This window comes from Saccopteryx leptura, chromosome 11 (assembly GCF_036850995.1).
Source record: "Saccopteryx leptura isolate mSacLep1 chromosome 11, mSacLep1_pri_phased_curated, whole genome shotgun sequence".
Lineage (NCBI taxonomy): Eukaryota > Metazoa > Chordata > Mammalia > Chiroptera > Emballonuridae > Saccopteryx > Saccopteryx leptura.
Window position 1 is genome coordinate 77,583,545 of NC_089513.1, and position 14,135 is coordinate 77,597,679.

The following is a 14,135-nucleotide window of genomic DNA, read 5'->3' on the forward strand; positions in this document are numbered from 1 at the left end:
TCAATGAACAACTAAGGTGCCACAACGAAGAATTGATGCTTCTCATCTCTCTCCCTTCCTGTCTGTGTGCCTCTCTCTGTCTCTGTCACACACACACAAAGAAGAGAGAAGCATGTGTTGGTGTTACTGTCGGTCCAGGTGGCGGTCCCCTAGTGTCAGAGGGAACAGAGAGGAAGGGTCCTGCTGGGGAGGCTGGTCTAGGACACCCCCCCCACGAGGATGTAGTATTTGGTATAGACATAAAGGGAAGGGATGGACAGGAGAAGAAGGTGAAGACCACCTCAAGCAGTGGGAACCCCAAGTGAAATGACCGAGGTGTGAAGATGGTCGATACCCTTAAGGAACTGTGAATAGGCCAGAGTTTCAGGAGTTACTGGAGACAGGCCACAGGCTCGGCACAGAGAACCCATTGAGGTGAAGTGAGAAGCACACTTGCCGGCCACCGGCCTCTGCGTCTTCACTGTGGAGAAAGATCTGCCCCCGCTGGGCTCCCAGAGCTGCTGTCGGGGACGGACACCAAGGGAAGGCGGGCCAGCTCCCTGCTCTAGTCCTCCTCCTTGGCGCCAAAGACATGCTTTTATCTTCTTACAAATCCTTACCCTCTGCTGCCTACCCTCAGAGCTATCTTCTCAAACAAATGTCTCTAAATGAAACAGTCACTGGGCACCATTTTCCCATATATATTATGTATATATATATAATATATATGTAATATATTGTGTGTATATATATATATATAATATATATATTATATATAATTTTATTGATTGATTTTAGAGAGACAGAGGGGGAGAGGGAGAGACAGGGAATCATTCATTTGTTGTTCCACTTAGTTGTGCCCCGATTGGTTTTTTTCCATATGAGCCCCGACCGGGGATCAAACCCTCAACCTTGGCATTTGGGGGATGATGCTCTCACTGGCTGAGATAACAGGCCAGAGCCCACGTCCCCTCGAGCTCTCCTCCTTCCTGGGGCAGTTTAGGAGAGGGACACCACTCGGCTCTTTCTTGATATATAATACATGTCCTTCTTTGAACTCTTTCTCCCAGAGAGTTTAACTTCATCCCCGCCAGCACGGGTGACTGGTACTTAACATTCCCATAGTTGTGTGATGGCATTTCTAAAATACTCTTGAGTCGATGTGGTTTCAAACATATGTGTGAACCACAGAGTCCCGTCGGGAGAAGGACGTATTTAAAGTCAGAGGTGTCCATCAGAGCGCCCGGCGTAGAGAGAGAGTCGCACAGTTGTTTGCTCTCTCCTCCGTGACCTGTATCTAAGATCCACTCAGGGGAAGAACAGAAATAGAGCTCCGTGCTTTTCCCAATGACCCGTCTGTCACTTCTCAGTCACCCTAAACCAAGTCTGCACAGTCGAGTCACCGCCTGCAGCGCAGCCTCCATCTCAGTGATCGTTTGACGGACCCTCTACCCAAGGAGGAGGTGGTCTCCTCACCCCCCGCGTCAGTATGTGCTTCCCAGCTCCACGCCGTCTCTGAGAGCATTTCTGAAGCTTGGAGTGCCCGAGGTCCGCTTATGCGATTGTTTACTTTCGATAATTGCCTTCGGCAAGTAAATACATCTTGGCGCTGACCACCCTCTGAACTCCTTTGGAACTGCCCACTAGTCTTCTGGGACCTTTCGATATAGAATATTGTATTGTTCTGGTTTGTCTACTAACCCTGTCTCCAGCAAAATATAGCTCTGTTTAGGTTAGGGCCCTAATTTCTCCCTTTATTTGACAAAATAAAGTTTTTCTTTGGAAAATAAACATCATCAGCCTAACTAGGTGGTGGCACAGTGGATAGAGCATTGACCTGGGATGCTGAGGACCCAGGTTCAAAACCCTGAGGTCACCAGCTTGAGCATGGAATCATAGACATGATCCCATGGTCTCTGGCTTGAGCCCAAAGGTTAGCGGCTTGAAACCCAAGGTCGCTGGCTTGAGCAAGGGGCCACTGGTTCAGCTGGAAGCCCCCACCTCCCCGCCACAGTCAAGGCAGGTATGAGAAGCAATCAGTGAACAACTAAAGTGCCCCAACTATAAGTTGAGGCTTCTCCTCTCATTTTCTCCCTTCCTATCTGTCTGTCTGCCTGTCGCTCACTAAAATAATAATCCTCCTTTTTTTTTTTTTTACCAAACCACACATTCAATAAAGTGTGTGTGTATGTGTATGTGTGTGTATAACTATTTCATAAATTGCTAAATATTTCAACTCCTGGGTAAATTGTACAATGTATCGCAACCATTCTTACTAAAAGTTTGTATTTTTGCAATATATATATATATAGTATTTTTCTGAACCTAGAAACCGGGAGAGACAGTCAGACAGACTCCTGCATGTGCCCAACCAGGATCCACCCGGCACGCCCACCAGGGGGCGACGCTCTGCCCACCAGGGGGCGATGCTCTGCCCATCTGGGGCGTCGCTCTGTTGCGACCAGAGCCACTCTAGCGCCTGGGGCAGAGGCCATGGAGCCATCCCCAGCGCCCGGGCCATCTTTGCTCCAATGGAGCCTCTGCTGCGGGAGGGGAAGAGAGAGACAGAGAGGAAGGAGAGGGGGAGGGGTGGAGAAGCAGATGGGCGCTTCTCCTGTGTGCCCTGGCCAGGAATCAAACCCAGGACTTCTACACGCCAGGCCGACGCTCTACCACTCAGCCAACCGGCCAGGGCCTGCAATATATTGAACTGTTCTCAGACTATACTTTTAGTAATTATTATAATTGTTTAAAAATCCAGCAGCCAGTAGCCTTAAAGGAGCAAAGTTTATTTTTTCTGATGTTTATTTTATTGATTTATAGAGAGAGGAAGGGAGAGAGAGAGAGAGAGAGAGAGAGAGAGAGAGAGAGACAGGAACATGGATCTGTTCCTGTATGTACCCTGACCCGGGATCAAACCGGCGACCTCTGTGCTTCAAGACAAAGCTCCAACCAACCGAGCTATCTGGCCGGGGCTTATAGTAATTATTTATACGGGGTACTACTTAGATAAAGTGGCCACCACTCCCATCCAGATTTCTTTCATATAGTTCTTGAATACACTTCTCTATCTTATGTCAGTAAGAACACTTCTGTATGTTTTGTTACCAAACAGACACAGAAATCTTAAAAAAAAACAAAAGACTTAGAAACTGATGTAACTTGTTATAAAACCATAATTATGTAAGAGAGTGTTCTTTCCTAACAAGAAGCCTTCCTATCTGTCACCCACTGTGTTAATGCCTCTAGTACTTATTAGCTGACTACTTCTGTTATTACCATTCTACAAGCATCTGCCATTCTTGAAACTGATTGATGTTGGGGAAGAAAGCCCACTTATTACACGTTGCCGACTTCAGAGGAGCTATCTTATAACCTACAGTGCTTTTTGAGAAGTGATGATACCTTATATTTCTAGAACTAATCACTGCTAAAGAAAGTAAAAGGATGAAAACATAATATTTTTTTTCCTCCTGGGAAGACCTTTCATTGTCTCATATGCCATTCAACTCTAAAATGATTACAGTGTTTTGTCTGCCAAGGATGACAGTGGTGAGAAGTCACTTTCTGTGCAGGTGGGGAGGTGTGTACATACCCATCTCCATGTGATGTTGCCCGTGTCATTTACTTATTTATTTTAGTCTGACTCGCCTGCTTTGAATGGATATGGGTGAAGAATGAGACTAGAAAACAAGAATTCACATGCTTGTTGAGTTTTAATGCCTGCAACAGTGAATAATGTTGTTATTATTGTTTCATTATTTCACAAATTCTTCCAAACCATGGTGGTACAGTATCCAGTCACCCTTCTTGGACGTTCTTGTCTTTATTATACCGCCGTGACTCTTTAGACTTGACCTCGTCTTGGCCGTGCCACTTGGACTCATCGACTGACCGTACATCACTGCCCCACCGTGACTGAGGACTTCGGTCCTTGGTTCACCGGTCTTACCGTCCCTCCACATTCTGTCACTATTATTATTGAGAAATACTAGTTATAAAACGACGTACAGTTCGAGCTGACACGCAGTCAGGGGGATGCACTCTGACGTTCTTCGTCGTCACCGTCATCACACACGTCAGAATCCGTGGAGTTGTCCATCCATCCATTCCCAAAGCTAATGTGAAAACTGCATGTTCCTGGAAATGCTGAGGTCGCCTGTTCAAAACCTTGGGCTTGCCTGGTCAAGGCACATATGGGAGTTGATGCTTCCAGCTCCTCCCCCCTTCTCTCTCTCTCTCTCTCTCTCTCTCTCTCTCTCTCTCTCTCCCTCTCCTCTCTAAAAAAATGAATAAATTAAAAAAAAAAACAAAAAACCCCGCCTGTTAACTAATCTCTGTGCAACACTGTTAGTGTTTCAAAGCATTTCCAGAATTTGATTTGATTCTTACAACAGCTGGGTGAGATAGGTGTCGATAGCTTTATTTTTCGGATGATGAACATCCAGCTCGCGGGTGCTGTGAAGAGCGGGAGGCAGACATGCCTGCTGAGGTTTGATGACCCGAACAGCCACCCGGGTTTGCCAGCTGGACAACCTTGTAGCACAGCCTTTCCATAAGTCAGCACTCTCCCGACCTCTGTTAGCTCTAGCCTACTAGATACAGCGTGTCCGTAACGTCACGGTGCACTTTTGACCGGTCACAGGAAAGCAACAAAAGACCATAGAAATGTGAAATCTGCACCAAATAAAAGGAAAACCCTCCCAGTTTCTGTAGGATGATGTGGCAGCATGTGCACGTGCACAGATGATGATGTAACACCATGTATAGAGTGGAGCAGCCCACGGCCATGCCAGTCGAGATGTGGACGGTACAGAGGAAAGTTCAGTGTGTTCTGTGGCTCGCTAAATTTGAATCCGTGACCAAAGTACAACGTGAATATCAGCGCATTTATAACGAAGCGCCACCACATAGGAATAACATTGCTCGGTGGGATAAGCAGTTGAAGGAAACCGGCAGTTTGGTGGAGAAACCTCGTTCTGGTAGTCCATCAGTCAGTAACGAGTCTGTAGAGGCTATACGGGATAGCTACCTAAGGAGCCCTAAAAAATCTGTGCGTGAGCCCACATCGAACTGCACTGAATAGGTATGAAACTGGGAGAGCTTTCCTTTTATTTGGTGCAGATTTCACATTTTTATTGTCTTTTGTTGCTTTCCTGTGACCGGTCAAAAGTGCACCATGACTTTACGGACACACTGTATAAGCAAGACATTTACAGGATCCCAGTGACACAGTCCACGGCACATGCCAAGCCAAGATATAAACAATGGGCTCTCTTTCACATTCTTCAGTAGCTCAGATGTTTTCCACCTAGATCATGTGTTTCCCACGTTTCATAATTTTGCAACACTTTAGATTTCTCCTTTGAAATGTTAAGTATCTGTATCGTGTGCTGTCTCGGAATATTTCTTCATATTGTGGTTATCTTGTTTTTCATGTCACTGTGCCCTCAGTCTCCTGGCTTCTTTTCTTTATTCTTTTTTTTTTTTCTTTTTTACCTATTTTTGGTCTTGAGATGGCCAGAGGGCATGGTTGGTGGTAGCGACCGAACGTTCGTGACCCGCCCAAGTCCGTAGGTTGAAATTCCAACACCCAGAGTGATGATTTAGGAGGTGGACCTCGGGGAGCGGATTCAGTCATGAGGCTGGAACCCTGGTGAATGGAATCTGTCACCTCGTAAGAGACCCTAGAGAGCGCTTCAGAATGTGAAGTCTGTGATGATTGGAAACAGTTACCAGCCTTTTTATTAGGAGGTCCTAGAGCCAGTCTGGAGGGAAATAATTCAGTCACTATCAAGCGTTCCTCTCATCTCACCGTAGCTATCCAAACTCTTGTTGGGACCTACAGTCTAAAGAAGGCAACACTGAGAGAACGTGTCATCAGCTGTCATCAGTCCACACTGATTTCACGTAGCCAGAGTCTCCGAAAGAGTGTGGGTGACATCAGCCTCTTCTATCAAGTGCGGACGGGAAGTAGAACCTGTGTTTTCTCTGTAGAAATACCCGGAACAGTGCGTTTCGTTTGCAGTTGGACACTCAGGCGTCACATTTGATGTCTCAGGATCGGTTAAGATAAACATGACGCCTCAAGGAAGCTAGCGTGTCACCGGGGACATGGCAGGGCTCACCGTCTGCAGGGAGCTTCCGCCAGATGTGAAACTGCAAAGCTCCCAGCATGCCTTGGGGCCCAGCCTCCCCACGCCAAGGGCTCTCCCGTCAAAACTTATCTGGGCCTCTGTGTCCTGGCCTCGTTGACATACTCTTGGCAAATGAAACCTTTTCGTCTTTGTCTGGGCGAATCATCTGAAGGGGAAAGTGTTTAAATAAATGGCTTATGACATGTATAGTGTTGAAATAAACGTTTATTTTAACACTTCATAAGTCATGAGCCATTTATTTTAACGCTTTTCACATTGAAGTGTTTAAATAATAGATTTTATACAGGGACGTGTCATCCACTCTGTTTAATGTAAAAGCGAATATGTAAATACATCCATCTATCTAACCTGGATTTTACACCCTTTGACTGCCAAATAGCTGGGTTGCCATAGTTTCTGGAACAACCTGAAATTAAATTCTCTGCTCTTTTTGACTTGCTGGGTAATTGAGGGATATGTAAGGTGATTGGACATCACTCCATTAATGGAAAAATGGTTAAATACAGTTTTTTTTTTCAGAGAACTGAAGTGTCAGCAAAGACCAGTGTTGAGAGTGAAATGCTTTTAATAACTTGAACAGCATTTCCTAGAAAATGTCTTGATTGGTCCTGTTGTTTCTAGGACTAATAGCAACTTGTTTGCAGGGTTGTTTTGGGGCACCCGCTTACAAATACATAACCTAGTTCGTTGCCTACGGCTGTATTTATATAAACAGGAGTACCACATACGCATATGAACTTGTTGACAAAAGACATGTGCAAAGCAGCTCCGATGTGGTAGTCACTGGATTTGCATGGAACTCAAGTTCTTCCCTTTCTTTTAAATTTTTACTTAATTGATTTTAGAGAGAGAGGAAGGAAAACAGACAGAGAGGGACAGGAGCATTGATCTGCTCTTGTATGTGCCCTGACCAGAGATCCAACCAGCAATCTCTGGGCTTTGAAACAAGGCTCTAACCAGCTGAGCTATCCAGCCAGGGCCCCAAGTTCTTCCTTTGACATCCACAAGGACAGGGCAAACGACCACTTATTAAAGCGCTGAAAGCAATGGCTCTAGGATCTGAGGAGATTTAAATGAGTTAACACACGTGAAATCCTTCAGCGAGAGCGCCTTCGTACAGGTTCTGCAGCTCGATAAAAGGTAGCTATGATTACTATTCTTACTCTTTGCAGGAAATGGCCATTAATAAAAGCTGTGCTTTATTTTAAAAAATCTATTTCGAATATTCACAAGTGCATGTCTTTTATCCCTCCAAGGGTACGGATGCACTGCCATTTTTATAAGAGCAGGCAGAGGCCCTGGCCGGTTGGCTCAGTGGTACAGTGTCTGCCCAGTGTGTGGAAGTTCCAGGTTCAATTCCCGGTCAGGGCACACAGGAGAAGCGCCCATCTGCTTCTCCACCCTTCCAACCCTCTCCTTTCTCTCTGTCTCTTCTCTTCCCCTCCCACAGCCAAGGCTCCATTGGAGCAAAGTTGGCCCAGGCACTGAGGATGGCTCTGTGGCCTCTGCCTCAGGTGCTAGAATGGCTCCGATTGTAACAGAGCAATGCCCTAGATGGGCAGAGCATCACCCCCTGGTGGGCATGCCGTATGGATCCTGGTCGGGCGCATGTGGGAGTCTGTCTCTCTGCCTCCCTTCAGAAAAATACAAAAAAAAAAAAAAACCCTACAAAACAACAACAACAAAAAACCCAGCAGGCAGAATCCAAATGTTGCATAAGGGATTAAAAAAAAAAACCAATAATCTTTTTGCCTTGGAATGCTTTTGAATTTACAGAAAAGTTGGAAAGAGAGTACCTTCAGTTTCTCTTGGCCCTGCTCACCCAGTTGTTTTTTTTTACTTTTAATTGCAAGGAGTATTTTAATTTAAGAGCTTACCAATGTGTAATGCCTGGTGGTAGAAAGTATTTGTGCCCAAGCCTTTAATTATGTCTCACAAAGCGAGGTGCGATGGAGGGCGGCGAAAACCCTTGTGGAGGAATCAGAAAGAGGCCCAACGAGGGGGTGTGGCCTGCAGGGCAGGCCTGGGAAACCCTGGTCCTGGTGGGGGCGTGTCCTTTTCCTGCGTAGAAAGCGGCTCCCTGACCCACCTGCCTCGGTTGGGAGAGTTGATTCAGATTTGAAAAGGGCAGATGTCTGCTTTCATTTTCTGGCACTGGAACATCTTCTAAGGAAGAATGGAAATTGGAGTCGTCAGGACGCTCCAGAAAGGATGCAGATAACTGGCATTCATTTTCCATGTGACATTTTCCATGTCCATAAATGCTATTGATTTCAAATTCTAAATTATGTCACTGGCGAACACGCCTCGTGGAGTTATTGCAGCGCTTGTTTGTATGGGCTTTGTAATTATTGATTGTGACATTACAGTCTCCATAAATGTGCCATCGTGAATAATTAAACTCGTTAGCGTTGTGTTTGCCCACAGTCGTTGGCGCGCTGGCCCTCGTTGGCAATCCCAGATGTATCTCTGGTTCAATTTGTGCTAGATATGAGACACGGATCATTCTCCCCCGAAACCTTTTTAATACTTTGCCATTTTCAAACTTTAGCCCTAGAACAGGCGAGCAGTTAGCAAGAAAGAACCCTGGGCGTCTTAGGATTTGTATTATGGCGTTCATAAAGAAATGACCCTCAGGAACGCAAGCAGGGGACCTTTCTCGGGTCACTTCCTGCCGGTGAGCATGTCCGTCCGCACACTTCACCCTCGTCACCTGGGGGTAACACAGATATTAGTGTTCGAAAGAAAAGGGAGGTATGTTTTGACAGCTGGCCCCACACACTCACTGCCAACACACTTGAAAAGATTTGAAAGACTGGCGTCATCTACTGTGATTTCTGTCGGTTTCCACAGAGCGATAAGAAGTCTCTGAGCTCTGTTGAAACAATGTATTACAGTTTGGGCAAAGGTGACTAAAAAGTTCTCTCCTCTGGAGGCATGAAGGCCACGGGGTAGCCCTGCTTCTGTGTGTGGGTTTTAGACTCCTGTGACTGCCGGTGCCCAGTTCTGAATGAATGGCCCATTGCTCTTTGGAGTCATTACGCACAATTTAAGCATTTGGATGATGAAACACTGATGGCAACAGTGTAAACTGAACGAGCGGCTCTGAATGAGGGAACCATATGCATGACATTTCCCCTGAGATGCGTGCTTCAGATACTGACTGTGTGGCCCTCGCCACCGAGTCCGTCCAGCTAACAGGCTCTGTCCTCTCCACGCGGGTGGAGGTCAGCGCATCGCCCCCCGGCCAGGGGATGAATCGCGCAGGCGTGCACACACGCCAGTTGAGCCTGAGTATCCACGCCAATCGACAGAGGAACGACCTCCGTTTGACAAGAGCCTGAAATTTCATCGGGAAGCAGAAATGATCGGGGAAGTCGCAGAGGGCATTTCATTGCAAACCCATCATAGACTTGACAGAAGCGATAACCCACGTATTCTTTAAAGATGCAGCTGGGAAGATCAGTAGACGATGACATGGTTTTAATAGGAATGGCACCCTGGAGTGCTTACTCTCTCGTTTTGGAGAGAGGTAAAGAGATACACTCGAATAGCACTTGGGGCATAAAGTGCGGAAACAGACACTCTCATCTGTTCACAGCATTTGTGATCAGTGGATGACATTTATGAAACTTGGCTCTGGGGTCGTGCTGAGTACAACAGTCAGCAAACGGCCAGCAGGCCCGGCGCTGGTTGGAGCCGTGCCTGCCTGCCCAGCGTGATGCTCGACGCGGCTGGAGCAGAGACGGCTGCCAGTCAGCCTGGAACACTGTCTTTTTATTTGCATCGTTCTTGGACTCATGTATTCTTAGTCTTAGCAACCAGCCATCGGATTGGCTACACCTCGTACGTGTGTGTGTGTGTGTGTGTGTGTGTGTGTGTGTGTGCATGCGCGCAAACACTTGCTTATCTGTGACATACGCAGCTTCTCGAAAAACATCGCCTTCCAGAAAATGTCATAGCTACTCCTGGCCAGCTGGCTCAGTGGTAGAGTGTCGGCCCGGCGTGTGGAAGTCCCAGGTTCAATTCCCGGCCAGGGCACACAGGAGAAACGCCCATCTGCTTCTCCACACTCCCCCCTCCTTTCTTTCTGTCTCTCTCCTCCTCTCTTGCAGCTGAGGCTCCATTGGAGCGAAGTTGTCCCAGACGCTGAGGATGGCTCCATGGCCTCCACCTCAGGAGCTAGAATGGCTCTGGTTGCAATGGAGCAAGGGCCCCAGATGGTATAATACCTATTATACTATATGCTAATAGATTAGCTGGATTAAACAATGAGGCAAGCTTCTGTAATGTTTGACTAGTTAGAAAATAGAACGGGGGGTCTTAAACAGGGGATTCCTAGGGGTCGGGATGTCATTTCCCTCCCATTATGGTACAGAGATCTTCCAGGTGCTGTTAAACACAGTTCCATTTTGACTGTAAAAAATGGACGTAGGTCCATGCACGCCCCCTTCCCACAAAGGTCCCAGCGTCGAAACACGAAACGGATGGCTTGCCACGGGCTGCGTACTGCATATGGTTGCATTCCGTCTCTCAGCTTCCGATGCCAAACTCCGAGGTTGATGGTCTGTGCATCCGGGCCAGAGGCAAAGTGGCAGTCTCTCCAGGGAATTCCTTCTCTCGGGAGTGTTCTTAGATGTTCGTCATACAGGAACGGGCAAAGAGGCGACCCTGGGAAGGCAAGGTTAGCAGGGCGGGCCCAGCTGTTGGTAACTAGGGGGAGGGGGGCTTGTAGGCCAAGTACTGAGCCTTGGTAGGTAGTACCGTTTTCACCAAAGTCCCTGTCATATGATTTCAAAGGAGGACCCACCCCTCTGAGGGGACGGTGTTATTATTTAGTGTAAATTTAAGTAGCATTGGGTCACTGAGGTTACCCCATATAGTGCTGTTCCACTGTTGGGATTCCCGGCCACTACTGTCACAGGGAGACTAAGGGAGCAGTTACTGGAACACACTGCTGGAAACTGTGGGCTATTAACTTCAACAGGCAGAATTATGCCAGGGTGGGGAACAGCCACCTAGACGCAAAGACCTCCTCGCACCTGGGAGTTCACTGTGAGAATGGCACACGTGAGGAGGAACAGAGTGCCTAGACTTGGGGGTCCGTGGGGGGCCATTCTCTGGGCCCGCCCTGCCAAAGTATCCACATCCCCACAGGTGACAGGGCACACGCCAGGTGCAAGGTCCTCTCCTGGAGCGCTGAGGACCTCCTTCTCTCAGGCGTAGTCAGTGTGGAGGAGGCCAGGGCTGTGGCTTTGGACGGGTGAAGACTGAACCATTCAGTGGGTGCCCAAAAAACCCTGTCGAGCAGGTTGGGGGGTTCCTGGGATCCAAGTTGGCTGAAAAACACAAGCATAACCTCTCCCTTGTGTTAGAAGAGGGTGTGGTCCCCACCACTGTGCCATGGCTGGGTCCTTCCAGTGTCATTTCAGAGAGAGGGGCAGGGGAGAGAGAGAGAGATACATAAAAATAGACAAGACGGACAGACAGAAAGAAAAAAGACACGTGGGGGCGTATAGGTTGGCTCATGGGTCTGCAGCGGGAACACATGTTGGAGTTAAAGCTGGGGTAGACAATGGCGTCTGAGAGGCTGGGGGGGGGCACTGAGCCCCGGCAGGCAATGCGGAAGTAGCGACTTCCCTGGTTTCGTTTCTGCATGCTCAGCCCTGATTTTGTCAAACTCGGAGGCCAAACTACTTTCCTTCTCAGTGGAGGGGGGCGAATAGGGAGGTAGGGGCTCCTCTGAAAGAGGAGTAGCCTGCAGGACCACCTTAGGGACCAGCGGAGGGTCCCCAGGAGGAGCACTGGTCAAGCAGGTGTGTATTGCCAGTAGGGCAGGAGTGAGGCCGAGAGGGAAGGCCCGTCCCTCATGCACCTCAGCCGAACGAACACGTCAGAGAGCTTGGGCCCAAGTGTCCGGGTCCCAGAGGGGCACGTCCTCAATCCTGCGATTGAGACCAGAGAGGATCTCCCAGGAGTACAGAGGTCCTCCTCACAAACTTCAACTCGCCTACTCTGCAGTAGGGCGTGCAGGGCTCGAGCCTGCGGAGGTCGGGAGTGGGGAGAAGGTTTCCCATTGCAGAGCATCACTCTCCAGTCCCTGGGATGCTGGTTAGGTCCCTGTTCGGGCGCCAGTATGTGGACAAGGCCCACCGGGGGTGAGGACGACAGAGACGCAGAGACCCGACTCCAGGGACCAGGTTCAGTGACGCAGATCCGCTTTATTCAGGAAGTAAGCTAGCTTATATATAATACACAGGCTCAGCCAATAGGGTGTTATACAAGGACAAATGGCCAAAAAAGGTCAGGAGGCTGCCTGGCTAGCGCTGAGTCATTTCCGTATAGCGGGCGAGCTCCCTCCGGGATGTGCGGGGAGGGTTTATCCTTGCTGGAGTGTTCTCACAGCGTAGCATCAGCCACAGCTGCCAGGTAAATGCTCTGCGCTCTACCTACAAGATGGGCAGAGCACCGCCCCCTGGTGGGCATGCCAGGTGGATCCCGGCCGGGTGCATGCAGGAGTCTGTCTCTCTGCCTCCCCGCTTCTCACTTCAGAAAAATACAAAAAGAAAGAAAGAAAGAAAGAAAGAAAGAGAGAGAGGGAGGGAGGGAGGGAGGGAGGGAGGGAGGGAGGGAGGGAGGGAGGGAGGGAGGGAGGAAAACATCACAGCACTGACAAACATTGAAGAGGCCAACACTGCCCCCTCGGACCTGCTTGTGAAGGGTCATTGGCCTCTCCAAGAGCATCTTCGAGGAGGACTGCAGGGATGGTGTTCTGTGCCCGCCACCTCCGCGGAGTAAGATCCATGGTCTCCCAGATCTGATTTCTCTCCACCGGTGGGAGGATGCTCTCCTATTCTATAAACAAATCCTTTGAATGGTCTGACCTTCGAAACATGTGTTACAAGTGGATCCGAATGTGAGAGGCTCACTTTTGAGTTGCCTGTTTTTTGGCACTTATGTTTAATCTCTTGAATGAGTATATTTTATATACGATACAGTGCAGGTATTCAACATCAGCTAAGTTAGCTTTGAAAATTGTGCCCATCTGTGGTAACCATAGATGGAAGGTATGTCCTTCACACCAGAAGATTCCCTTTATCCCAGCTGAGACTGGTATTACCATAGAGTCTTTCTGACTTTATACTTTATAGAAATGAAATATTTATTCTCTCTTCTTCATACCTCTAGCCATGTGTGTGTGTGTGTGTGTGTGTGTGTGTGTGTACACTGTTAGGCTTTATTTATATTTTCTTAAAAATTTGAGTTTTGTATATCCATCTATATTGTTGCCAGGATCAGTGTCAAGTTCTTTTTATTGCCGACTGTTCTTATAAAATTAATTGACCACAATTATTCTGACTGATCGTTATTAGTGTATGTGGATCAACGGATTGCTGTATGTTCATTTTGTATCTTGCTACTTTACTGAATTATTTTACTAATTCTTATTAATTATTGGTGGCTTCTTTAGTGTGTTCTTCTATATACAGTAGCATGTCATCGACACACAGGGACAGTTGTGTGTGTGTGCTAGGTGCCTGTTGGCTTGCCTTCTCTCTTGAAACGGCTGCTCAACTTATGTCTGTTTTAATTGAGTTACTCATCTAGTCCTTGCTGTTTTATAGTTTTTTATACATTTTAGATAACAGTTCTTATTCAAATATATGTGTGTAAATATAATGTTTCCTACAGTTTGGCTTCTTCCTTTATTTTCTTAAGAGTTTTTTTTTTTTAATTTAGAAAATTAAATTTAACAGGGTGACATTGATCAATAAGTATATGTAGTTCATCAATTTAAAAAAAGTGGTTATTGCTTTTAATGTCCTTCCCAAGAAATCTTTGCCTAACTCAAGGCTACAAAGTTATTCTTCTATGATGTTTTTTCTGGATGCTTTAGAGTATCCAGTTTTACATTTATAACTTCAGTCTGTCTTGACTCTTTTTAATTTAATATTATATTTTTTATGAAGTGAGATAGAAGTCAAGGTTGTTTGTTTT

General features: G+C 47.2%; 1 protein-coding gene across 1 annotated transcript in view; it reads left to right on the forward strand.

The window, feature by feature from the left end:
• Positions 1-14,135, forward strand: part of DPYD (dihydropyrimidine dehydrogenase) — a 673,084-nt gene that overhangs the window by 521,086 nt on the left and 137,863 nt on the right. The window lies entirely within an intron of this gene.